The 25,969-nt window shown below is 44.1% G+C and overlaps 1 protein-coding gene and 2 pseudogenes across 1 annotated transcript in view; all 3 read left to right on the top strand.

Annotated features, from left to right (window-relative positions):
* Nucleotides 1-25,969, top strand: part of myo3b (myosin IIIB) — a 548,412-nt gene that overhangs the window by 276,445 nt on the left and 245,998 nt on the right. The window lies entirely within an intron of this gene.
* LOC144504210 (U2 spliceosomal RNA) lies at nt 20,522-20,685 on the top strand (annotated as a pseudogene).
* Nucleotides 20,869-21,029, top strand: LOC144504139 (U2 spliceosomal RNA; annotated as a pseudogene).

Raw genomic sequence — 25,969 nt, 5'->3', positions numbered from 1 at the left:
CAACACTTTGGGAGCAAGAGTTTGAATTCCACAAGCCTTTGTTTGCAGAAGTGCTTTCTGGCATCATGTGGTTATGATTGTAATGATGGTTATGTTATTGGACTAGTAATGCAGCGACCTGGACTAATGATATGGAAGCATGAGTTGAAATCTCACTGTGGTAGCAGAGGTATTTTAATTTATTATTTAATTAAATAAATAAAATCTGGACTTAAAAACCTAGTTCAGGATTTATGCAGAGTTGGGAAGACTGCTTTAAGAATGGCTGAAAGTGGGTGGGGCATGATTCACACACAATCGATTCACAAATCTACTTAAAATTAATGAAAAGTTTAAGGAGATGTAATTTTCGTCGCTGCAAATGCCTTAATCTTAGTGTGGGAGTCATGAATTCGTAGTGGAGTTATCAACCCTTCTGGAGATCCCCTAAAAGGTGAGTTTCTCCTTTGCAGAAGTCTGTAAGTAAAACTTTAAATGTACTTCAGCAATAAAGGTTGGTTCCAGACAATCACAGATTGGAGCTGAGGGGGGTGGGGGGCTGATGGGTGGTTCTGAAAGTGGGAAAGCATGTCTGTGTGGCCCCTCACGAGTATTCCTTGTCTCAGATACCCAAGTGGGGGTGGCAGGTCAGACTGCGAGGCTCGCTGGGTGAAGAATGTGTAATGAAGGAAGGAAGAATGGGTGTGACACCTTGCCATACGACTGCTGATAGAAGAAAGACAGCATTAGCAACCACGCAGCTAGTGTTTGGGCACTGTTTGGGTTTACAGCACCATCACGGAGCTCAACAAGAAGTAAAAGGTGGTATTATCCTGAGCAAAGGGGGTACCATATTAGAAAACACTATCTCAACATGAGCGAGAGGCAGTGCAGGAGAAAACTCCAAATGTCAAGAGAAATAGTTAGAGACATGTGTGCCGTGATGATGGAAGATCTTGTGCAACAGTCAACTGATCCCCTTTCCTTGCCTGTTGCATGCAAGCTTACTGTGGCTCTTCAGTTCTATGTGCCTGGCTCCTTCCAAAAGTCTGTCGCAGATCCCTGCAGCATTTCTCAATCAGCTGCCCAGTGCTGCACAGGAGGAGCACTTCATTACTCGCCTGCAAAGGTCTTGAGGACAATGGTCATTTGCTGCAAGCTCCATAATATGGCACAGCAGAGGTGAATTCACATTGAGGGGCCAGAGGCCTGCAAAAGAGCTGCATCATCATTGGAATAGGAGGACAAGAAGGAGCCCATCAACTCCGAAAGAGATGATGCTGAGAAAGAGGATTACATTGGGAATCAGGCCCAGGTACCCATGGCTAGATCTGTACAGAACACTATTGTTGCCAGGGACCTCATATTACAGAGGTGATTCACCTAAGCAAACTTTTAGGATCTGAATACAAATCCAGCTGCATGTGCATGGTAAGCCATTACCCATTAATACTGGTGCCAACACATCCAGCCCATCTCCTACAAGAGAGATTGCCAACAGCAATCCTTGAAATTCAATGTCATCAGCATGGCTAAATTCTGCACCATGATCACGCTTGTGTTCACCATTGTCCACAGATTAGCCTTGTGGTGTCCTTTTAAAGTTAAACTTGCAATTTTGGGTTAAAGTCAGGAAAATAAGCAGAGACAACTTCACCTTGTACCTGGCCAAAGCGTGTCCACAATGTCAAAAGTGCATGTATGCAGTGCCAGGTCAGGACTTGCGGATATGAGAGCATGGGCCAACAGAAATGCAGTGATTGGAGACCAAATGTGCTTGCCACACCATCCACTTCCTTCCACTGTATCCAACCATCACTGCTACACCATGACATCAGCGCATGACATCTACAATATGCAGCTCTGAAACTCACTGAGGCTCTTTGCCCAGAATAACCTCCACCACCTAGAAGGACAAAAACTTCAATCACATGGGACTTCCCACACATGCAAAGATCCATAACATGCTGGCCTGCAGAGCACCCACTGTACTGTCACTGTTGAACACTCAAGTACCTCTGTCTGCCTTCCTCACACCACTCAGGGTTGATGGATTGCAGCTTATCAATAAATCAGGTCATCGCGACTTCCTCAAATGCACTTATGGATGGACAGCAAATGCTGGAATGACCCTCTGCATCTGTACCCTTTGATGAACTACAACCTTCTCCAAATGTCTAGAAAAAGACCAAGCTTTCCACTGGTGGACACTCATATCATCACTAAGAGATGGACTACTGGCTACAATCTCCAGTGCTGGTAATTGTAGCTATTACTTACAATGACTGACCATAAAATCATAGACCAGAAGGAGACCATTTGGCCCATCGAGCCTGCACCAACAACAATCCCACCCAGGTCCTGTCTTATCCCCATAACCCCACATATCCTTTTTCCCTGTAACCCCACATATTTACCCTCCTAATTCCCCTGACATTAAGGGACAATTTATCATGGCCAATCAACCTAACCCGCACATCTTTGGGCTGTGGGAGGAAACCGGAGCACCCGAGGAAACCCATGCAGGCACAGGGAGAATGTACAAACTCCACACAGACAGTCATCCAAGGCCAGAATTGAACCCGGGTCCCTGGCGGTGTGAGGCAGCAGTACTAACCACTGTGCCACTGTGCCATCCATACCAGGACACCTATTGCAGAACGTATAGAGTGGCATCAACATAATGAAAGTAAACAACACCACTGTGAACCCATCAGTGATTGAGGTGATATGAACACTCTTACGTGCTGCTCCCCATGTTGTCGTGGAGGAAGGCTGCTCACCTCTCTGGCTACATGGCATTGAAGAGCGTGGTGGCTGGCCTCATCATGCAAGTACTTGTTGGGGATCTACTGAGACTTCAGGTTCTGCACTTCCGCAGGGCAAAAAATGCCACAAGGACATGTACCCCAGATTAGGTATTTGGAAGAGGGCCGAAGATGCAATGGAAGATGAGGGTGAGGAAATATCTCCATGACTCCATCTCACCCCTCTCACTGGTCTCCAGGGATCCTGCGATGATACTTGATAAAGATCTCAAAGTGTTACCAATAGTAGTCACCACTCCCAGTAATGCTGGCAGAAATAAAGAGCAGCTGCTTCTAATTAGCCTGTAGCTCTGGGTGGCAGGATCTCTCCCCACCTGGGGCCTTGTCACTGACCAGCTAAGTGCCAGATTGCACTTAAATTGTGTAGGATCTCCTGGACAGGAGTGATGTGAGGCTCCTACTGGTTCTCCAGTTGGTGGGGAGACCCCTGTCTGAATTTCCCCCAACATTTCAGAGTGATGCGTATTTTCAGCATTTTCTGTCTTTATTTCAAGTAATCATAATTTTAGTGGCAGAAACCATCTACTGCACCTCCCCAATACCAGCCGCCACAAACCTCCAAAGCTACCTGCCACACTTCACCAAAAACCACCTGCTGCACCTCCCCTAAAACCATCTGTCACACCCTTAAACTACTTGCTGCACCCACCAAAACCACCCGCTGAAACCCATACCCCCAAAAAAACTCCATTCCAAGCAGGTATTGAAAGTAGTCCAGACTCTTGCCATTGCTGTGTCCATCAGCTGGTCTCCTCCGTTCTCAAATAATCTGATGAAGTCAGGAGCAGAGTCCATCAGGACTCACTCCTTTGCATCACCCCTGGTAGAGCGAGCCTGCTGATTTTTGGAACCTTAATTTTTAGATTGGATAATTATTCCAATAGGAAATGCACAGCAGGTCTGTCAGCATCAGTAAAAAGAACATAAGAAATAGGAGCAGGAATAGGCCATCTAGCCCCTCAAGCCTGCTCCGCCATTCAATAAGATCATGGCTGATCTGATAGTGGATTCAGTTCCACTTACCCGCCCGCTCCCCATAACCCTTAATTCCCTTAATGGTTAAAAATCTATCTATCTGTGACTTAAACATATTTAACGAGGTAGCCTCTACTGCTTCATTGGGCAGAGAATTCCAAAGATTCACTACCCTCTGGGAGAAGAAGTTCCTCCTCAATTCTGTTCTAAATTGACTCCCCTGTATTTTGAGGCTAAGCCCCCTAGTTCTTGTTTCCATTGTAAGTGGAAATAACCTCGCTGCTTCTACCCTGTCTAGCCCCTTCATTATCTTATATGTCTCTATAAGATCTCCCCTCAACCTTCTAAACTCCAATGAGTACAGGCCCAGTCTACTCAATCTCTCCTCATAAGCTAACCCCTCATCTCCGGAATCAACCTAGTGAACCTTCTCTGTACCCCCTCCAAAGCTAATATATCCTTTCTTAAGTAAGGGGACCAAAATTGTACACAGTACTCTAAAACTCTTGCTATCTCATAGAAGACAGAGGGTGGTGGTGGATGGAAAATTTTCAGACTGGAGACCAGTTACCAGCGGTGTACCACAGGGATCAGTGCTGGGTCCTCTGCTATTTGTGATTTTTATCAATGACTTGGAGGAGGGGGCTGAGGGGTGGGTCAGTAAATTTGCTGATGACACCAAAATTGATGGAGTAGTGGATGAGGTGGAGGGCTGTTGAAGGCTGCAAAGAGACATTGATAGGATGCAGAGCTGGGCCGAAAAATGGCAGAGGGAGTTTAACACTGATAAGTGCAAGGTGATTCATTTTGGTAGGACAAATTTGAATGCGGATTACAGGGTCAACTGCAGGGTTCTGAGGAATGTGGAGGAACAGAGAGATCTTGGGATTCATATCCACAGATCTCTGAAGGTTGCCACTCAAGTGGATAGAGCCATGAAGAAGGCCTATAGTGTGTTAGCCTTTATTAACAGGGGGTTTGAGTTTAAGAGCCATGGGGTTATGCTGCAACTGTACAGGACCTTGGTGAGACCACATTTGGAATATTGTGTGCAGTTCTGGTCACCTCACTATAAGAAGGATGTGGAAGCATTGGAGAGAGTGCAGAGGAGATTTACCAGGATGCTGCCTGGTTTGGAGGGTAGGTCTTATGAGGAAAGGTTGAGGGAGCTAGGGCTTTTCTCTTTAGAGCGGAGGAGGATGAGAGGCGACTTAATAGAGATTTATAAGATGATGAGGGGGATAGATAGAGTGGACATTCAGAGACTATTTCCTCGGGTGGATGTAGCTGTTACTAGGGGGCATAACTATAAGGTTCATGGTGGGAGATATAGGAGGGATGTACGAGGTAGGTTCTTTACTCAGAGAATGGTTAGGGTGTGGAATGGACTGCCTGCTGTGATGGTGGAGTCAGACACTTTAGGAAATTTCAAGCGATTATTGGATAGGCACATGGAGCACACTAGAATGATTGGGAGTGGGATAGCTTGATCTTGGTTTTGGACAAAGCTCGGCACAACATCGAGGGCTGAAGGGCCTGTTCTGTGCTGTACTGTTCTATGTTCTACTCTAGGTGCGGCCTCACCAGTACCCTGTACAGTTGCAGCATGACCTCCCTCCTTTTATACTCCATCCCTCTTGTGATAAAGGCCAACATTCCAAAAGAATACAGGTTAATGTTCTGAGAGTAACTCATTCAAACCAGTGTTCGTGTAAAGGTTGCAAACAAAGTATTTGCCTGTTGTTTTTTCTTTGTAAGTGCTGATGAATCTCCTGTCCTTTTGACAATAATTTCTATTCTTGTTCCATATTTACAACATTGACGGTTTTGTTCTTATTGATCTTATGTTTTCATGAGCGGTAAGTCTTGCATCGCTGATGAAGTACTAGTCTTTTCAAAAGATGTCAGGATTTGAAATTTATATTGGAGTAAAATTGTGCTCTAATTGATTCATTATTGGCATAACTTTCTGAGCCCACATAGGCTTTTACCGTGATTTCTGATAGCTGCTTGAATCCAGTGAACTTCCTCAACATTAGTGTGTGCTCATGAAATTTAGGCCTATATGTGTATATTACAGAGAGCCTGCTTTGCTCTATGTAAACAACAAAATGAAAAGATTGTTCCTGGATAAAATAGCACATTGAACCACTGCACATTGCTTGAGTAAGATTTAAACAGCTGCTGAGAGACCTTTACGTAAAACAAACTATAAAATGTGATGTCTGTTCAGCTCAGCTGTTCTTAATCTTCATTTCTCTATTGGGGTTCAAGTAATGACATGCACAGGTGGCTTTATGAATCTCAGTTAAATAATGTACCTGCCAATCAAGTAACCACTGTGCATTTCAATTTGTTGTTAAATCCATTAAATTGCATTTTTCATATGATTTAAATTTTGTCATTTGTCCCCACCCTATCATGTAGCATTAGATTGTTCATCTCTTAGAACTTGGCATATTTTCTTACAGCACTACTCTTAAGGGTTCATTAGTAGAATAACTATAGTTTTAGAACTGTATTTAATTTAGTAGGAGAATATTCTTATTAAAGCTGGTGTCATTGCTGTGTGTGTTACTTCGTAGTGTTTAGGTTAGGAACAATGTAAAAAAAATAGATTGGTCAGAAGTAGTAAATTACTAGAAATATTAGTAATTTGGAGCCATTATAACCTAAGTATATTTAAAATCAACTCTGCAAAATTATACAAATTTTTCCTTTCCTTCCTCCTTCCCCAAGAGTGCTGAATTTTACTGGGGAATGTTTCTCTCAGTTATCAGCTCACCAGTACACTTCTACTTTGGCTATTTTTATCACGTGAACCAAGACGGTGAGAATTGATGGATATTTAGATGTGGAGAACATTAATGACCGAGCCTAATTCTGTTCACACCTTTTCCAATGGGAGTTGCTGGTTAGTGGTCATAAATCAGAACCTGAGCTGATTTCTTTTTTCTACTCCCAGGCTCAGACACACTAAAGCCATTTGTAGCATCCATTCTACATTGCTGTATAATGTAATAGTGAAATCAGGAAATAACCAGAAATCAAACTTACAACCTAATATCCTGTGTGTCTTTGAAAAAATTGTTGTATCTGCCAAAGGCCCCAAGAAAATATTTCTTTACCACCTCTTATAATTGTTATTCAGTCTGCATTCTTCAGAAACACGCTGGCAGACAACCAAGTAAGTTGCAAATACTGATTTTCTTTCTTTTCTTTCTCAAGTTTCTTCAATACATTTCTCACCAATATTCTGATTACATTTGACCCAATGTTTCCCAATCCTTTTGCCGGTTTGACCCCATTTTAATGCTTAAGACTTCAGGTGATTCCCCCCCCCACCCCCCCAAAGATGGGCATGGGGGGGAGGGCGTTTATTGGCCACACCCACCAGTAGAAAGAATACAAGGATTTGAAGGGGCCTTGCAGCTGTTAGTACTCAGTTGGAGCCCCACAGCAGTCATTGCTGTCTCAGAGCCTGTGACCTCAAAATCCTGTCTTGCAATCTCACTGGGGGTCATGAGCCATGGTTTGGGAAGTCCTGATTTAGGTAGTATAACGATCAGCCAAATGTCCTCTGTGCTCTAAAGGTAGTACCACAGAAGGATGGACTCAGAATATCCCTGATGAAGACCTCCAAGCTCTTCTGGAAATCAGGGACACAAAGTCCTGGTACTGCAATGTGCTATGTTGACCAGAGATGCCTGTAATGCTACCTAGAGGGTGAAGGCACTGGCACTCATTGCCACCTTCCTCCCTTCCAGAATTACAAAATTGTGGCAATAAAATTTCAATGACTTGACCATGGCATATCTTATGTATGATGATAAGGAGGTGGAAGACAGCCTCAGCTGCACTTCTATCTGATTCAATCTGGCCTAATTATATCTGCCCCAAGCCCCTTCAGCATTTCTCCATTACATTTGCTTCCGTTCTGTCAATTTTGCTTAATGAATATGCAACTTTGAGATTTACACCTTTGGAGAATTGGACACTGCTAATGAGATGATTGTATACTTTTTGGGATTTTTCCAGAGGCTAAGTATTGAGCTTAACTTTAGCTAATACAAAGACTCACAACTACAGTATCTTGGTGAAAGATGTTTCTTTATTGACCAACGCATGCTGGGAGAGAAGGGCTGGGCAATCCAACTCTTCTCTGAAGTTACATCACAGTGGCAAGACAATTATACAACTTCCAAAATACATTTTACCCGCCTTCTAGCTCACCATGAGTCAATCATCATTAGTACAGGTCAATCATCATGAGTAAATATCATATACCTTTGCCAATTACAGATATCCTCTGACAGCCTGGGAACAATAAGTTCTAGCGGTTTCTGCCTGATTTTCCTATGGCCACCTGTTCTGAACTCTTATCTGGTTTAATACTCTGCCTATTCATTAAGCTGTCTGGAGCCACTAGCTTGTCCTTCACTGAGCTGTTTGGTACCCATTCTGATAAGAGCTATGCCTCTATGGGTGTATTGTTATAAAGAATGTGGTTCACTTTACTGGACTTAGAACTCTGTGCCATTAGCCAAGCTGTATGTTATTTCAATAACACACTCATCAGAAATACATGTTTAAATTCTCTGACTGTGGTTATATGTGTTTCTATGCAGACAATACCTCTGTAAAATATATGTAAGGCAGTCTGTGATTCTTATCCTAATCTAATCCGCTCTGTTCTAATAGTCTTTATTAGTGTTTTAAATCCCAGAATATTTTGAAGTCCTCTAACGTATTCCCCCCTCTTGGCCCTTGGCCAGCTCAAGATTAGGCCACTAAATGGATGTTTTTAAGTAAATATTCTTAGATCTCAAATGATTGTTTGGCATTTGGGATCTTCTTCTCCGTACACTGTCATCACTGCTGCTGCACCCTGTGTGGACCTGACCACTTGTGCACAGCAGCATTTGAGCAGGTACACAATTACTACAAATGCTAAGATCACAATAAAAAAGAATACAATTCCTTGCATGATTTATGTTCCCAGGGAGCCTAGCCAGCCTGAAGCCCAACCCCCAGAGTAAAGGGTTGGGCCTACTTGAGTTTCTCCACCTCTTTTACTATGACCAACTAGATCGGTTTTGGATTCTGAATTATCTGGTATGTATGTGCAACACTCTGATCCAATTATGGCACCAACCCTGGCTGCAAGATAAAGTCCAATGCCATTCGATGCTCAAGTATCACAGTGCACATGACAACCATCTCATCACTGACTTTAGTTAAGGCATTGGCTGTATCATTGGCAATTTGTTCCAGAATCGAGATTATATAATTACTTTCTTGTGTCAACTTCCCGATTCCAAACTAAGGGACCATCATACCATAATAGCGTTCTATTTGCATAATAGCATGTGGATGTCTCGTCAAAGAAGGAAGATGAAGAGCATGACATACATATGAGACTACATATCCAAGGTAACATGATCCCTTCCAATCGAGAGGGAGCCAAGGAAATGCCCTTTCCCCACAAATCCAATATATATTGTTGCAAGTCGGGTAAATGTTGCCATCCTTAAAGCAATAAGAGATATTGCAAGGTTGAGCATTACGAGGTGGACTCGGGCATAGTCAGCTGGTCCATTTTACAGTGTGGTAACATTCACTTATGCCTAAGTTACTCCCAGGGCCTTCCTTATTCTCAGCACAATTTTTCCCTTTTGGCTTCGGTATCATTTGTTTCAGGATTAAACTAGGCACTGGGTTTGATAAGTTATAGACAGGTGTATACCTTCATATGGCCTAGTCTACCTGCACAAGATTAAAATTTGATCCTGTCATGTTTACTGTAATCAAGTGTTGACATGCAGTTCCTGAGGGGAACTTTGAATGACCCTAGGTGCTGCTCCTATCTGAGTTAAAAATCAGTAAACTCAATATTAAAAGAATAGAAATAACATGTAATCATTTTGACAATTCACTATCTATCGACAGTTCCTACAGTTCTCTTTTAAATCCCCAGCTGTTGGTCAATGTCAGGTAAGTGAATTATTATTTACAGATCTGCATAGCAACCACGTTACACTCAATTACATGCCAAATGCCCGGTGTTGTCCAAAGGATCTGTCTGTTGTAGTCTTGTTCTGTTTGCCTTTCTTTGTATCCTGTAAGTATAAACAGAATGCCTATCGGCTTTAAGTTAGTATCTTATCAATCGAATCATTTCTATCTCCTCTCTTCTAATATCCTCCTGGTTTCTTTGTCCCATGATCTAGCCCAGTCTAATGGCTCGTCTGCAAATCCAAATCATTCCTATTATCACCATGGCGGCCGCAAAGGCCATAATAACCCTTTCTTCTAAAGGATCGTTCATCCACTGGGGCAGCTTTATAATTACAGGATTACTCATTGGGATACGGTTTCAACTGTGTTCAGTACCGCCACTGTGGACTGTGCTTCTCATTGGTTAGGGCACATGTTTGTCCTGTGACAACCACTTCATAGGGTCCCTCCCATCAAACACCTAACCCTTTCTTGTCTGTCATAAGATTCACCATTACTATATGCCCTGGTGTGGGTAATTTAGGAATATTTTCTCTTGCCATTTTCATCCAGTCTCTATGCTGCTGTTGCGTGATTACCTAATTTTTCAGAGCATGCAGGTAGTCTACCAAATCCCTCATACATTGGAATACTGCTCCCTGGGAGTTCTCCTCCTCCTGATATTGCCTCCTCTGGGAGGCGTATTGCTCTTCCAGTCATTCATTCAAAAGGGGTTAGTCCTGTTCCTCGAGCAGAAGTAGCTCTCTGTCGCAGCAATATTACAGGCAAAGCTCGTACCCAATTGTTTCCTCCTTGTAAAATAGCTTTAGCTAAGCTATTCTTCAATGTCTGGTTCCTGAGTGTACCATTCCTGAGCTCTGGGGATGGTATGGTATATGAAACCTTTGTTTTATATCTAACATCCGACAAACTTCTTTCAAAGCTCTTCCTGTAAATTGGGTTACCTGATCAGTCTAATTGAAGTTGCACTCCCCATCTAGTATTATTTCATTCGCCAATATCAGAGCCAAGTCGAAATATTCCTATTAATTGGATTGCACTCAATATTCCAGTTCTTTTTTGCTATTTAAATTCCAGTCTCTATCTTCTCAATTACTTAATTCTATTCAGTTTGCTTCATAATATCTTTAAAACAGAAATCAAATCTTTCTATTTGATTCCAGGCAGTAACCTATTTTGATTGCTTGTTCTTTGTCTTAAATAGCATCATTTTTAAGGTAGCTTGCAAACCACACATTCTCCTATGTCAGAATTGTCCCAAATTCAAAAAAGTGTTGTGGGTTTACAAATGTCCATTAATGTACATCTTATTTCTTCCTTTTAAAAAAAAAAACTTTATTCCTACATCCATAGCTACCACTTAAAGTGTGTTTTTATTTTTTTCCTACTTCTCTTAGAATCCCGTTAAATATCTCTTTTTATCACCATTATCGTGCTCATTATCCATCAAATCCCACTTTTAATTCTGTCCTACCCTTTTTCTTCCATTACATTTCATGAAAGGTGTATGTATATTTAGCATTAGTCCTGCCCATCTCCATAACACTGTTCTTGTCTGCATTGTATACTATTTGCCAAACATGGGTCCATCCCCTCACCATATCTAGTTCTGCTTGTAATAGTTTCTAATGTCCAAACACTTGCGCAAATCTTGGTATCATTTACAAACTTGCATATCATATTCCTAACACCTATGTCTGGATCGTTAATAAATAGTATTCTTCAGCAGCTCTAATACAGAACCCTATGGGACATCAAGTATTCAGGCAGGTCCATGGCCATTGATAGTTTTCTGCCTGGCATGCAGCCAATTCTCAATCCAGTAAGATAGCTTCATGCTAATTCCACTGACCCTCAAATCATAATCCCAAAGTATGGTAATTGGGAAGCAAATCAAGGCCATTGTATAAATAGCACAAATGAGCCCAGTCAGTAATTTACAATATGAATACTGAGTCAACATGACCACCGTAATCAATTTGTGGCTTTGTTGTTCATTATCCCTGCAGTCAAATTCCCACATGCGGAAATAAAAAAACTTATGTAGTACGTCAAAACAAAGACAACTGCTCTTTTACAGCAGCTGAGAATCAACGGAGAAAAGGATAATGCATTTTATTGTTGATAGTTGAACATCTTCATAATAAAAGATGATGCAACTGTATCCTTAGTACCTCTGTCATTTCATGAGGGAAGAGGAAAAGAAAATGGAAATTGGGAAAGTTTTTAGATGTGGTAGAAGCCTGAGGACGTTTTAAAGAGCATTGTTAGGAGCCTAGAAAGGGGTCCTAGGATAGACACAATTAGAAGCAGCTACCCATAGGAGCCAGCTATTGGCACCATTTCTCTTATAAAAGGCAACAGTGGCTGGACCCATGTCCGAAGCTTTCTAGTATGGATATTGGCAAGAACCTTAAAGCAGTCGTCCCACTTGCACTCGAGAGACCATAAGGACAATTTTTAATTTGCAGTCACCTGGTGTTCACTTGAAAAACAATGCCACCACTTGAAACCTCAAGGGTTCCGTAACTGTCCAATTGCTCAAAATCTGCATGATGTAGTTTTTAAGCAGGCCTTTGAATAGGTGCACGGCACACCTGATGACTCTGCAAATCTGGTTCCTGTGCTAGCTGTCGGACCTTATTTACATTTTTAGCATAAATGGGCGAAGTATGCACTGTGCATCCTCTGTCCATTTATTCCAGGCATATGTGGCTTGACTAAGGGTCCTAAAAGAAGCAATGGTTAGTCAGTCAAGAAATAGCCCATAATATTTTTGATAGTATTTTAGAAAACTATGGAAAAACAATAGTGCTCCTCCTGGTTCCACAAAAAAAGTGGAGGTTTGCACCCTCAGCTTGCTGGTACCACTTAAATCAGACCAGAATGTTACAATAGTTTGGACCACCCAAGGTTGGCTTTGGGTATGCACCATTTCTGCTCCTTCAACTTCATTCTGGTTTTGGGTGCAAGCTGAAAATCAACCAGTGACATTTGCTCCGACAAATTGCAGTCCACACCAAACTAAACAGGCTCAGAGTAGCTATAGGGTGATATCAGTGTAAAGCAATTAGAACAAACTCCATGTCTTGCCAGTCTTGTGAAAGTGTCTTGTTCAAGGTTTTCAAAGTAGCACTGCTAGGTAATGAAGCCACTCACGTTTGTAGAAACTGATCTGGTGTCCTAATATGGCAGAAGCCATCCAGGCCGCTTCCAAGATGTTCTGCAGATCATAAAGAGCTTCTTACAATGCACTGCATATGTAGGTAGTTGACTCTTTAGTATTTGACTCATTATCTCAACCATATGCAAGAAAAGCATCACCACTGTTTCTTTGAGTGATACTCCTGAATCATTGCTCTTTTAGAAAGAAAACTGGACCACGGAGATCAGTTGCCTCTTCTAGGTATCTCCTATGATGTAACACACAGAAGAACTGTTTGGTTACCTACACAGTGACATTTCCATTTGAAGAAATTGTTGTTGCAGAAGTATTAGACAGTTGAGATGAACAGAAATATCAAATAGTTGGGTAGTGTATGTGCGAGAGGGTGATACGTAATACTTGAGCAACTTGGACAGCCTTGGGCACTACATGGGAAAAATAAGAAGTAATCTGAAAGAACCATACTGGCAGTAGAGTTTGTGAAGGTCTCGCCCTGTAATGATGAGATGAAATGGATGTGAAGTGAGCGTGATGTCGAAAAAAGTAAGGAGGGATAGGAAATAGGTGTGGTGTGGCATGGATAGGTTCCAGGAATTAGGAAGTTCTGAACTTAAGGGATGCAGAGATTGTGCTCAGGAGGAGGGTGGACTATTCGACAGATCAGGCAAATGGTGGTAGATAGGAATACAGCATAAAGAGGGATGGATGAGGTTGAGCTGTTTGAATGTAGAGAAACAACCTGAGAAGTAGGGAAGAGACCAAAGTGAAATTTGGGATGGGTGCTTCATTACCATTGCAGTGGGCAGGACAAAGAATGTATGCATTACAAAAGTATGTTCACAGTGCCAAAACATCGAATGTATTCAAGAGGGGGCTGGATACAGCACTTGGGGCGAATGGGATCAAAGGTTATGGGGAGAAAGCAGAATTAGGCTATTGAGTTGGACGATGAGCCACGATCGTGATGAATGGTGGAAGAGGCTCGAAGGGCTGAATGGCCTCCTATCTTTCTATATAAATAGACGGTGGGGAGGAGGTAGAGGGGACTGGGGCCCCATAGAATTGGTTAAAAGCCACGTGGCCCGGTCCGAGAGACGGCCCCTGCAACAGTGCGTCACTCCTTCAGTACAGGCACGACACGCTAAACCTGGTCAGCACCACTGCCTCACTGCGTCAGGGACCCGGGTTCGATTCTCGACTTGGGTCACTGGTTTACCAATGTCTGTCAGGGAAACCCCGCCCCTACCCTGTTCTGGGCCTCAACACGAGACACTGACGGCGTCGAACCTGAGAGTTAGGCCGAAGGTGGGTTCTGTTGCCTTGGCAGCACAACGGCAGACTGGGTTAGCACCGTTGCCTCACAGCGCCAGGGACCTGGCATCGATTCCCGGCTCAGGTCACTGTCTGTGTGGAGTCTGCACGTTCTCCCCGTGTCTGCGTGGGTTTCCTCCGGGTGCTCCGGTTTCCCCCCACACTCCAAAGATGTGCTGGTTAGGGTGGATTGGCCATGCTAAATTCTCCCTCAGTGTAACCCGAACAGTGTAGCGACTAGGGGAATTTCACGGTAACTTCATTGCAGTGTCAATGTCAGCCAACTTGTGACATTAATGAAAAAAAAATCTTTAGAGCGGGATTCGAACCCATCACCTTAAAGTGTGACCGTCTGCGCCACGGTCGATACCGGGAAGGAGTGGGGGAGGCGGGGGAGGGAGAAGAATCACCGCGGGAGCCAGACAGGCAGCGAGTACAAGTCCCGGACCCCCTGTCGTCACAGATTTCCCCCGGAGGTTGCTTTAAGAGCAGTTTACATCACAAGAGTTTGAGGATTATCTTAAAGTAAATAACATTCAGCATATAAAATCTGTGGTGAATCATGAAGCTCTAAATGGTGATGGTGAAGAAAAGAGAGCTGGCATCTGTGCGGCACATTTTGGTTAAGCTCAGGATGAAATTGTGGAGGATGTGCTGGTGAACTTTTATAGGTCATTGTAAAGGAAGAGGATGGCATAGACCAATGAGGATTGAAGGAGAATCCTTAGGTGGTATGAGGTAAGTTGGAGTTAAAGAAGGAAGAGGAATTGTTGGTGGAGAAGTGGGCAGGAGAATTGCTGAAAAAGGAAAATGGGGCAATGGTATAAATCCGTGGGCAGGTTGATACTGATTAAAAGAGAAAAGAAACAGTCAGTCTCTTCAGGAGCAATGAGAGCTTGAGACAGTGAAACAGAACGAGTTCAGTAAGTAGCAAACTGGGTCAGGGTGTTGAGGGAGCTGGAAGTAATAATTCAGGAGAATATGTGTTATATATTTAAAAGGGTTGCAGGTTGCTTTAAGAGCAGTTTACATCACAAGAGTTTGAGGATTATCTTAAAGTAAATAGCATTCAGCATATAAAATCTGCACCTTAATATCTATCAACCAATGGATTAGCTGAGAGATTCGTACAATCCTCGAAACATTCTTTAAAAGTTTCAGGAGAGCAAGGTTTGTTATCATGTTCGTCATCAGGTCCGATTTCTTACATTTCTTCCAATTTCTTGCATTTGGAATACTGCGCCCAGTTCTGGTCGCCACACTACCAGAAGGACGTGGAGGCTTTAGAGAGAGTGCAGAGGAGGTTTACCAGGATGTTGCCTGGTATGGAAGGGCTTAGTTATGAGGAGAGATTGGGTAAACTGGGGTTGTTCTCGCTGGAAAGACGGAGGATGAGGGGTGACCTAATAGAGGTGTATAAAATTATGAAAGGCATAGATAGGGTGAACGGTGGGAAGCTTTTTCCCAGGTCGGTGGTGACGTTCACGAGGGGTCATAGGTTCAATGTGAGGGGGGGGAGGTTTAACACGGACATCAGAAGGACGTATTTTACACAGAGGGTGGTGGGGGCCTGGAATGCGCTGCCGGGCAAGGTGGTGGAGGCGGACACACTGGGAACGTTTAAGACTTATCTAGATAGCCACATGAACGGAGTGGGAATGGAGGGATACAAAAGAATGGTCTAGTTTGGACCAGGGAGCGGCATAGGCTTGGAGAGCCGAAGGGCCTGTTCCTGTGCTGTATTGTTCTTTATTCTTTGTTCTTTGTTACAGTTCAAACCAAAAATGAACTAGTTTGGCAACGCCACGCCAATTTTTGTCATCTCAAAATGCTGTTTCAGAATCATCTCTAGAAGTACCAACTTCTTTAGTCCCTCATATTGCGAATACTATTACGGAAGACTTTGTTGAATCTGAGTTGCCTGGTGATGTGTCTTAGCTACTATACCACATGAGAATGATACAGAATTAGTTTCAAGAGAAGCAATATCTACTGAAATTCCAAATCATATTTCTGAAGTCAAGGATAGCCAAATTCCAGAGCGTTGTAGACAACCAAAGAGGACTAGACTTCCTCTTGATGGATTTACTAATTGACTGTGTATAATGATGAGTGATGCATAATAGTGTCTAGAGTATTATTGAAATTATTGTATAGCATCGTAGTAATTTGTTGTCATGACCACAGAGGTAAAGGGGAAGAGATGTTATATTTAAAAGGATTGCAAGTGGCTTTTGAAAGCTGATCACATGATTTGATGGTTATGTCATTAAGGTAATGCCACAGGCTGCTGTTTTACTTTCAGTTTATATTCTGCAATGCAGAGAACATCTCTTTCAATAAAAACTGTTGTGTATTTGCCCATGCCGTTTCTTTCTGTCAAGACCCACACCCCCTAACACAGTTAGGACATCACAATATGAAAGTTAGTTGCTGATGTGAAGAGGTAAGGTGCACAGACTGAGCAAGGATGTCGGTGATAGAGAGTCAGATGACAAGTCTGGAATATACACTGGAGACGCGATGGGATAAAGTTTAAACATTCAGCAAAGATTAGAACATTATAGAATATTTCAGGATCTGCATAGAAGTCAGAGTCCAGAAGTTCTTAATGTTTGAGAAATGTAGAGTATGAGTAGAAGATGGAGAGTAATCTTGAGTCAGCACTAAGGTTGCCAAGTAGCATGGGCCAGTAGAGACATCAGAACATAGCCCTCGGTGTCCACAGAGTGTCTGAAAATAATAGATTAATATACCATTTATTAATTCTAAAGAGGTTATCAAATTTATACTTTTGAATTTGGAGTTATTTTGAGTACATCAATCCCGACTTGATTGAAATGCTATTGATGTTTGCTATTGATAAACTGACTTCTGGCTTGAACCTGTTGCAGTATTTAAAATAAATGTTTAATCATTTAGAGTTATAGAGTCATACAGCACTGAAAAGACCCTTCGGCCATTGAATCTGCACCGACATTGACTACCACTGAAGTCGCACTAATCCCATTTTCCAGCACTTGTCTCATATCCCTGAATGTTATGATGTTTCAGATGTTTTCTAAAGGTTGCAAGATTTCTGGCCTCCATTACCTTCTCCGGCAGTGGATTCCAGATTCCCACCACCCTCTGTGAAAAAATGTTTTCTCAAATCCTCTCTGAGTCTCCTGCCCCTTACCCTAAAACTATGCCCCCTCGTGATTGACCCCTCAACCAAGGGGAACAGCTGCTTCCTATTCACCCTGTTCATACCCCTCATAATCTTATACACGCCAATTGGGTGGCACGGTGGCACAGCGGTTAGCACTGCTGCCTCACAGTGCCAGGGACCCGGGTTTGATTCCTGGCTTGGGTCACTGTCTGTGCGGAGTCTGTACATTGTCCCCATGTCTGTGTGGATTTCCTCCGGGTGCTCTGGTTTCCACACCCACAGTCCGAAAGACATTTTTGCCATGCTAAATTTTCCCTCCGTGTACCCAACAGGCACCTGAATGTGGCAACTAGGGGATTTTCAAAGTGACTTAATTGCAATGTTAATGTAAGCCTACTTGTGACTAATAAACGTTATAAATAAATCGTGTCCCCCCCCCCCCCCCCCCCCCCCCCCCCCCGCCCCCCCCCCCCCCCCCCCCCCCCCCCGCAGCGATCTCTGCTCAAGAGACATCAATCAAAGCCTATCCAGTCTCTCCTTATAGTTCAAATACTCCATTTTAGGTAACAACCTGATGAATCTCCTTTGTACCCCCTTCAGTGCAATTATAGCCTTCCTATAGTGAAGTGACCAGAACTGCACACCGTACTCCAGTTGTGGCCGAATTAATGTTCTGTACAGCTCCAGCATTACCTCCTTGTTTTTGTACTGTATGCCATGACTGATAAAAGCAAGTGTCTCATGTACCTTCTTAACTATCCTATTCACCTGCTCTGCCGCCTTCAGGGATCTGTGAATAAGTCCCCAAGATCCATCTGTTCCTCTGAGCTTCCTCGTGTCCTGCCATTCATTAAGTACTCCCTTGTCCTGTTACTTCTTCCGAAGTGCATCACCACGCACTTATCAGAATGAAATACCACCTGCCACTGCTCTGCCCATCTGATGAACCTATCTATATCTTCCTGTAACCTATGACCTTCTTCTGCACTGTTAACCACCCTACCAACCATGGTGTCATCTGCAAACTTGCTTATCATTCCACCCACATTATCATCAATATCATTTATGTATATAACAAACAATGAGGCTCCCAGCACTGAACCTTGCGGTACGCCACTGGGCCTCCAGTCACTCAAACATCTTTCTACAGCAGCCCTTTGGTGTCCTATTACTAATCCAGTTTCGGATCCATCTTGCCAAATTTCCTTGAATTCCATCGGCTTCAACCTTCTCAATCAGTCTCCCATATGGGACCTTGTTAAAGGCTTTGCTAAAGACCATATAAATTGCATCAACTGCACTTCCCTCATCCATACACTCGTTCACATTTTCAAAAACTTCTATCAAATTTGTTAGGCATGACCTCCCTCTAACAAAGCTATGCTGACTATCCATAATAATCTCCAAGTGGAGATTAATTCTCTCCTTCAGAATTTTCTCCAATAGTTTCCCTATCACTGACGTGAGACTCACCGGTCTGTAATTTCCTGGTTCATCTCTACCGTCCTTCTTGAAAAGTGGAACCACATTAGCCGTCCTCTTGTCCTCTGACACTTCCCCTGTAAGAAGTTTAACAACACCAGGTTAAAGTCCAACAGGTTTATTTGGAAGCAAAAGCCACAAGCTTTCGGAGCCTTAAGCTCCTTCTTCAGGTGAGTGGGAGCTTAGAAGGAGCTTAAGGCTCCGAAAGCTTGTGGCTTTTGCTACCAAATAAACCTGTTGGACTTTAACCTGGTGTTGTTAAACTTCTTACTGTGTTTACGCCGGCATCTCCACATCATAACTTCCCCTGTAGCCAGAGAGGAATTAAAAATTTGTGTCAGAGCCCCTGCAATTTCCTGCCTCACATCCCACAGCAGCCTGGGATGCAATGAGCAGCACAGTGGTTAGCACTGCTGCCTCAGAGCGCCAGGTTCAATTCCCGGCTTGAGTCACTGTCTGTGCGGAGTCTGCACATTCTCCTCATGTCTGCGTCGGTTTTCTCCCACAGTCTGAAAGGCGTGCAGGTTAGGTGCATTGGCCATGCTAAATTCTCCCTCAGTGTACCCAAACGCGCTGGGCCTGGGAATTTGTCCACTTTTAAGCCCGTCTGAGCCTCTGAAACCTCCTCATTTCCTATGTCAAACTGTGCAAGTTCCTCGTTGTCCCTTTTCCTGAATTCTGTCCCTACGTTCTCCTTTTCTGAAGTGAAGACCAATGAGTAGTATTTATTTAATATCCTTCAATGTCCTCTGGCTTCACACACAGATTGCCTCCTTGGTCTCTAATGGGTCCTCCTCTTTTCCTGGTTAACCTTTTGCCCTTAATGTATTAACAAAATATCTTGAAATTTTCCCTAATCCTGATCGCAAGACCTTTTTCATGCCCCTTTTTTCTCTTCTAATTGCTTTCTTAAGTTCTCTCTTGCGCTTCCTATATTCCTGTAGGGCTGCAACTGAATTGCGCCTGTGGACATGCTAAAAGTGTTTTTCTTCTTCCTCATCCAGTTTTGAATTATACTTGACATCCAGGGTTCCCTGAATTTATTATTCCTACATTTCCCCCTAAAGGATACATGTTGGACCCGTACTCTCCCCTGCTCCTTTTTGAATGCCCCCCACTGCCCCGCCATAGACTTATACGCAAGGAGCAGTTCCCAGTCAACTTTGGCCAGATCCTGCCTTATTTTAATAAAATCTGCCTTTCCCCCAATCCAAAGCCACCTTTTGCAGGCAATCTTTCTCCTTGTCCATAGCAAATTTGAACCCACCGTGTTGTGGTCACTATTGCTAAAATGCTTCCCCACTGCCACATTGCCCAGCTTCATTCCCCAGGATCAGATCCAGCTGCGCTATCCCTTGTTGGGCCTTGACTATCCCAATTTATGTTGGAAAAGTTGAAATCCCCTATTATAATTACCCTATCATTACTCTTACACGCCTCTATTAACTGTCTGCATATTTGCTCCTCTATTTCCCGCTGACACTTTGGGGGCTTATAATACACTTGCAGTAATGTGGCTGCTCCCTTTATATTCCTAAGTTCTATCCACAAAGCCTCATCTGAAGACCCTTCCAACATATCATCACTCCTTATTACAGTAATTGACTCTTTATCGCTTCTCGGCCTTTTGGCTAAGATCAAGTGTAGTATGGAGAGGATGCTGCACTTGGTTGAGGTCATTAGGTTACATTGAAGCTTCATATGTTTCATATGAAGCAATTTTTAAAAGCGGCATCTTGGCCTTTTGGCTAAGATGCAAATGAGATCAAGCCTTGGAGGAGGAAACCGCCCCCTCCTCCAATCAGCTTGGCTGATGTAGATCAGGCCCAGGACAGGGTAATTTGGTCGCTTGCCCTGTCTTGTCAGCCTGGATCGGAAATGTCTCAACTTGTTGAGACTCTGAATTGGACTTGATTTGATTGAATTGGAAAAGTATATTAAAAACAAATTGACTCTTTATCGCTTCTCGGCCTTTTGGCTAAGATCAAGTGTAGTATGGATTGGATGCTGCGCTTGGTCAAGGTCATTAGGTTACATTTAAGCTTCATATTCATATGAAGCAATTTTTAAAAGCAGCATCTCGGCCTTTTGGCTAAGATGCAAATGAGATCAAGCCTTGGAGGAGGAAATATAGAACATAGAACATTACAGCGCAGTACAGGCCCTTCGGCCCTAGATGTTGCGCTGACCAGTGGTACCAATCTAAAGCCCCTCTAATCTACACTATTCCAATATCATCCATATGTTTATCCAATAACCATTTGAACGCTCTCAACGTTGACGAGTCCACCACTGCTGCAGGCAGGGCATTCCACGCCCTTACTACTCTCTGAGTGAAGAGCCTACCTCTAACATCTGTCCTATATCTCTCACCCCTCAATTTAAAGCTATGTCCCCTCGTGCACCATCCGAGGAAAAAGGCTCTCACTATCCACCCTATCTAACCCTCTGATCATCTTGTATGCCTCTATTAAGTCACCTCTTAACCTTCTTCTCTCTAACGAAAACAACCTCAAGCCCCTCAGCCTTTCCTCATACGATTTTCCCACCATACCAGGCAACATCCTGGTAAATCTCCTCTGCACCCTTTCCAACACTTCCACATCTTTCCTATAATACGGCAACCAGAACTGTACCCAATACTCCAAATGCGGCCGCACCAGAGTTTTGTACAGTTGCAGCATGACCTCCTGGCTCCGAAACTCAATCCCTCTACCAATAAAAGCTAACACACCGTACGCCTTCTTAACAACCCTATCAACCTGGGTGCCAACTTTCAGGGATCTATGCACATGGACACCCAGATCCCTCTGTTCATCCACACTACCAAGTATCTTACCATTAGCCCAGTACTCTGTATTCCTGTTACTCCTTCCAAAGTGAATCACCTCACACTTTTCCGCATTAAACTCCATTTGCCACCTCTCAGCCCAGCTCTGCAGCTTATCTATGTCCCTCTGTAACCTGCCACTTCCCTCCGCACTGTCTACAACTCCACCGACTTTAGTGTCATCCGCAAATTTACTAATCCATCCTTCCACGCCCTCATCCAAGTCATTAATAAAAATGACAAACAGCAGTGGCCCCAAAACAGATCCTTGCGGTACACCACTAGTAACTGAACTCCAGGATGAATATTTCCCATCAACCACCACCCTTTGTTTTCTTACAGCTAGCCAATTCCTGATCCAAACCACTAAATCACCCTCGATCCCATGTGTCTGTATTTTCTGTAAAAGCTTACCATGGGGAACCTTATCAAACGCTTTGCTGAAATCCATATACACCACATCAACCGCTTTACCCTCATCCACCTCTTTGGTCACCTTCTCAAAGAACTCAATAAGGTTTGTGAGGCACGACCTACCCTTCACAAAACCGTGCTGACTATCCCTAATCAAATTATTCCTTTCTAGGTGATTATAAATCCTATCTCTTATAATCCTTTCCAATACTTTGCCCACAACAGAAGTAAGGCTCACCGGTCTATAATTACCAGGGTTGTCCCTACTCCCTTTCTTGAACAAGGGGACAACATTTGCTATCCTCCAGTCTTCTGGCACTATTCCTGTAGACAATGACGACACAAAGATCAAAGCCAAAGGCTCTGCAATCTCCTCTCTAGCCTCCCAGAGAATCCTAGGATAAATCCCATCTGGCCCAGGGGACTTATCTATTTTTACCCTTTCCAGAATTGCTAACACCTTTTTATGAACATCAATCCCATCCAGTCCAACAGCCTGCATCTCAGTACTCCCCTCAACAACACTGTCCCTCTCCAGTGTGAATACCAACGAAAAATATTCATTTAGTGCCTCTCCTATCTCTTCAGACTCCACGCACAACTTCCCACTCCTGTCCTTGACTGGCCCTAATCTTACCCTAGTCATTCTTTTACTCCTGACATACCTATAGAAAGCTTTAGGGTTTTCCTTGATCCTACCCGCCAAAGACTTCTCATGTCCACTCCTGGCTCTTCTTAACTCTTTCTTTAGGTCCTTCCTGGCTAACTTGTAACTCTCAAGCGCCCTAACTGAGCCTTCACGTCTCATCTTAACATAAGTCTCCTTCTTCCTCTTCACAAGAGATTCAACCTCCTTAGTAATCCACGGTTCCCTCACACGTCTGCTTCCTCCCTGCCTGACAGGTACATATTTATCAAGGACGCGTAGTAGCTGTTCCTTGAACAAGTTCCACATTACAATTGTGCCCATCCCCTGCAGTTTCTTTCCCCAACCTATGCCAGCTAAATCTCGCCTAATCGCATCATAATTTCCTTTCCCCCAGCTATAACTCTTGCCCTTTGGTATATATCTATCCTTTTCCATTGCTAAAGTAAACGTAATCGAATTGTGGTCACTGTCACCAAAGTGCTCACCTACCTCCAAATCTAACACCTGGCCTGGTTCATTACCCAGTACCAAATCCAATGTGGCCTTGCCTCTTGTTGGTCGATCTACATACTGCATCAGGAAGCCTTCCTGCACACACTGGACAAAAACCGACCCCTCTAAAGTACTCGAACTATAGCTTTTCCAGTCAATATTTGTAAAGTTAAAGTCCCCCAGTACAACTACCCTGTTACTTTCGCTCCTATCCAGAATCATCTTTGCAATCTTTTCCTCTACATCTCTGGAACTTTTCGGAGGTCTATAAAAAACTCCCAACAGGGTGACCTCTCCTTTCCTGTTTCTAACCTCAGCCCAAACTACCTCAGTAGACGAGTCATCATCAAATGTCCTTTCTGCCACCGTAATACTTTCCTTGACTAACAATGCCACACCTCCCCCTCTTTTACCACCTTCCCTGCACTTACTGAAACATCTAAACCCCGGAACCTGCAACAGCCATTCCTGTCCGTGCTCTATCCATGTCTCCGAGATGGCCACAACATCGAAATCCCAGGTACCAACCCATGCTGCAAGCTCACCCACCTTATTCCGGATGCTCCTGGCGTTGAAGTATACACACTTCAAACCGCCTTCCTGCCTGCCAGTACACTCCTGCGACTCTGAAACCTCATCCATGATCTCACTACTCTCAACCTCCTGTACACCGGAGCTACAATTCAGGTACCCACCCCCCTGCTGAATTAGTTTAAACCCTCCCGAAGAGCATTAGCAAATTTCCCTCCCAAGATATTGGTACCCCTCTGGTTCAAGTGCAGACCATCCTGTTTGTAGAGGTCCCACCTACCCCAGAAAGAACCCCAATTGTCCAGGTATCTGAATCCCTCCTTCCTGCACCATCCCTGTAACCACGTGTTCAACTGCTCTCTCTCCCTATTCCTCTCCTCACTATCACGTGGCACGGATAACAAACCAGAGATAACAACTTTGTTTGTTCTAGCCCTAAGCTTCCACCCTAACTCCCTGAATTTCTGCCTTACATCCCCATCCCTTTTCCTACCAATGTCTTGAGTGCCTATGTGAACCACAACTTGGGGCTGGTCCCCCTCCCCCTTAAGGATCTCGAAAACACGATCTGAGACATCACGGACTCTGGCTCCTGGGAGGCAACACACCAACCGCGAGTCTCTCTCGTTCCCGCAGAATCTCCTATCCGTCCCTTTAACTATGGAGTCCCCAATGACTAATCCTCTACTCCTCTCCCCACTCCCCTTCTGAGCCACAAGGACAGACTCTGAGCCAGTGACCTGTACACCATGGCTTACCCCTGCTAAGTTCCTCCGCCCCCCCCCCCACCCCCCCAACAGCATCCAAAAGTGTACTATCCCCAATTACTACAACATTTTTTGTTTCTCCCCCCACTTGGATGGCTCCCTGTACCTTGGTGCTGTGGTCAGTTTGCTCATCCTCCCTTTCCCTCCCCTTCTGAGCTGCCGGGCCGGAGCCTGCGCTGGAGGCACGGCCATTGTTGCTTCCCCCAGGTAGGCTGCTCCCCCCAACAGTACTTATTTTTAAGGGGCACAGCCACTGGGGTACTCTCTAGTACCTGACCTTTCCCCTTCCTAACCGTGACCCACCTGTCTGTCTCTCGTGGCCCTGGTGTGACCACCTGCCTGTAACTCCTATCTATCACCTCCTCATTCTCCCTAACCAGACGAAGGTCATTGAGCTGCAGTTCCAGTTCCCCAACGCTGTCCCTTAAGAGCTGCAGCTCGACGCACCTGGCGCAGATATGGACGTCCGGGAGGCTAGGAGACTCCAGGACCTCCCACATCAGACACTGTGAACAACAAACTGGCCTCACAATCATAATTCCCCCTTTCTTCCAATGACACAGGGGGAAAAAACTGTCTAAACCTACCCCTCCTCTGCCTGTTTACGCCGAAGCCCGATGAGCCAAAGCCCGTCAGCTCTCACTTTACTTCCCACTCACTCCACTGCCCGCTCAAAAGTGCGGCCTGCTTTTAAACCCTCCAAAAACCTTCCCAGGCTTCTCCTGGGCCTACTTCCTGTTTTGCAAAAAAAACCCTCCGATTTTTAACACAAATTTAACTGAAAAATAAATAAATCACATGCAGGAACACACTCCCTTACTCTCAGCCTGCTCCTGTGGAACAACCTCCCCCTCCTCCAATCAGCTTGGCTCATGTAGATCGGGCCCAAGATAGGAGTGTAGGCCCTGCCTTGTCAGCTTGAACATAGAACATAGAACAGTACAGCACAGAACAGGCCCTTCGGCCCACGATGTTGTGCCGACCTTCATCTGAAACCAAGATCAAGCTATCCCACTCCCTACCATCCTGGTGTGCTCCATGTGCCTATCCAATAACCGCTTAAATGTTCCTAAAGTGTCTGACTCCACTATCACTGCAGGCAGTCCATTCCACACCCCAACCACTCTCTGCGTGAAGAACCTACCTCTGATATCCTTCCTATATCTCCCACCATGAACCCTATAGTTATGCCCCCTTGTAATAGCTCCATCCACCCGAGGAAATAGTCTTTGAACGTTCACTCGATCTATCCCCTTCATCATTTTATAAACCTCTATTAAGTCTCCCCTTAATCTCCTCCGCTCCAGAGAGAACAGCCCCAGCTCCCTCAACCTTTCCTCATAAGACCGACACTCCAAACCAGGCAGCATCCTGGT

This window comes from Mustelus asterias, chromosome 14 (genome assembly GCF_964213995.1).
Source record: "Mustelus asterias chromosome 14, sMusAst1.hap1.1, whole genome shotgun sequence".
Lineage (NCBI taxonomy): Eukaryota > Metazoa > Chordata > Chondrichthyes > Carcharhiniformes > Triakidae > Mustelus > Mustelus asterias.
The sequence above is the reverse complement of the archived record's forward strand: the minus strand, read 5'-3'. Positions and strand labels throughout refer to the sequence as shown.